Raw genomic sequence first — 2,366 nt, 5'->3', positions numbered from 1 at the left:
GTATGATTCTAGATAGAATATTATAGCGAAAGTAGATCCATGTATTGAATCTACCTAGTGAGATAATACTTGGTTGTGGTTCTGGTTGTTGTTGTTTTTATTGTTGTTTAATGAAATTAAAAAATAATAATTAATTATTCGTACTACGTTTTGTTCAAATATAATTGTGTGAAAGTTAGTTCTTTCTTATATCAACATGTATATCATTCCACCACGGCGCTAGATTAAACTCTAAGAGTGTTCCTTTAAGAGCACTTTAAAAATAAAGTACTTTTAAAAAAATACAAAGGTAGAAAAAGAGCGTTTCATGTAAATGACACTCTTAATATTAATTAAAAATTAAATTTTTAACAAATGTACAACGATTTATAAAAACACCCTCTAAACCTGGTTTAGAAAATGGCAAAAATTATTCATATTAAGAACACTTTTTTTTTTATTTATAAAAAGCATTCTTCTTTTATTGGGATATGACTTTCTTTTAAAATACATGAAAAAGGAGATACTTTTTTGTAGAAAATAAATTTCTTCCTTTTTTCTCCATGCAAAAAACATGTGAATAAAGAGAGCCCTTTTATAAAAAAAAATGCTATCTTTGTTTGCTTCAAATATTTCCATCACACTATACTCGTGTTCATGCATTCAAGAAAGCTAAGAACACACATAATGTCACAAAACTACGAAGACAATGGTGATCAATGGTCAATTGTCACAGTGTTCATCTTATTCCTTCATTTTTGTGAATACTTGTTGTTTATTTTCTCAATCTTCATCTTTCTCACAACTACAAAAACAACAACTCACCACGGTTGGAAGAAGGATTTTAATAAGGTTAGTGGTCCATAGGTATGGTGGTAAATACCCTCATTTTTGGTCATTTATACATTTGAATGATTTATACATTTGACCACAAATATAAATTATAACTATAGTGAAACATTTAGTGTCCAACATTTCACCCTGGTAGTAGATTCTAAACATGGTGATATTATACATTTGAATTTATTATAAACGGAATGCTTGTTTCACCAAGCGTTCACTAAACATATAACTTTTAAATTTGATTTAGAAAATAACAATATGAAAAATTAAGTTATATTTGAAGAACAACTTAGACTAATCAATGTTTTTTCGAGCTTTTATGCACCTCATTATTCACGTCTCGCTCTTTAACAGTTAAACTTTGGTTCAATGCTTCTAATTCTTCAATCCACAATTCCTTCTCTACAAATTCATTTTGTAAAGTATCAAATTTGTGGAGAAATTCATCATAATTATCATCATCATCATCATGAATTTGAATTTCTCCACAAATTTAGTGCCTTGCATAATGAACTAGTTGAGAAGGAAGTGTTGATTAAAGAACTAGAAGTATTAAACAAAATGCTAACCGTTAAAGAGCGGGATATTGATAATGAGCTGCAGAAAGCTTGAAAAATTGAATCATATAATTTTTTCTTAAAATTTAACTTAATTTTTTAGATTATTATCTATCATATAAGAAAGTTAATAGTTCTGGAAATTTCCAAAATGCCCTGCTGTCTCAACAAAGCTCCACGTGGGCATCTTATTGATCTATCATTCCATTTGCTTCTATGCTACTACTCTCTTCTTTTTCCAATTTATGTTATTTTTATTTTATGAAATAAAATATATGTATAACTTCTGAGAGAAGTTTGGTTCATTAACCTCTCTTATTCTCTCTCCTAAATTTATGACTTTTATTTTCCTCTTTTTTTTCTCACGTCCTCACTTTCTCTTTCTCTCTCTTCCTTCACTTTTCTCCCCAAATTTTTAATTCTCAGATCTGTCTTCTTCAACCCTAATTCAAACCATATCTCTTCAACTGCAAAATGTTGACAGATTCATAGACTACTGAATCTCCATATCTTTTCAACCCTAATTTATATCTCTTTTTAGCATATTTTTCCCATTTGTTTTTGCAGGTTGAAGAGATCCGAATGTTTTAGGTGTGGATTTATATTCTTGAAGTTAAGTATTTCTTCAACATAAGGTATGATTTAAGTGTTCCAACTTTATTTTCTTTGGTGTTGGTTAAACTTTATGAGTATAGGGTTTCTGATTTTTATATCTTTCCCTTTCAAAAAATTTAATTGGTTTGATATTTCATAGATTGAAGCTCATATATTTGTTTTTCTTCTACTTTCTTCTCCATACCTAAAAAATATACAAAATATAGTGGATGAAATTTTTTGATGTAAAAGGCAAAAATAGATCTAAGGTATATCATTAAGCGCAACTGATTTTATATTTGATTTTTTTTAACTTTTTTTCATTTGGTTTATACTTTAATATATATATATATATATATATATATATATATATATATATATATATATATATAT

Source organism: Vicia villosa, linkage group LG4 (assembly GCF_029867415.1).
Source record: "Vicia villosa cultivar HV-30 ecotype Madison, WI linkage group LG4, Vvil1.0, whole genome shotgun sequence".
NCBI lineage: Eukaryota > Viridiplantae > Streptophyta > Magnoliopsida > Fabales > Fabaceae > Vicia > Vicia villosa.
This window is presented reverse-complemented; position numbering follows the sequence as displayed.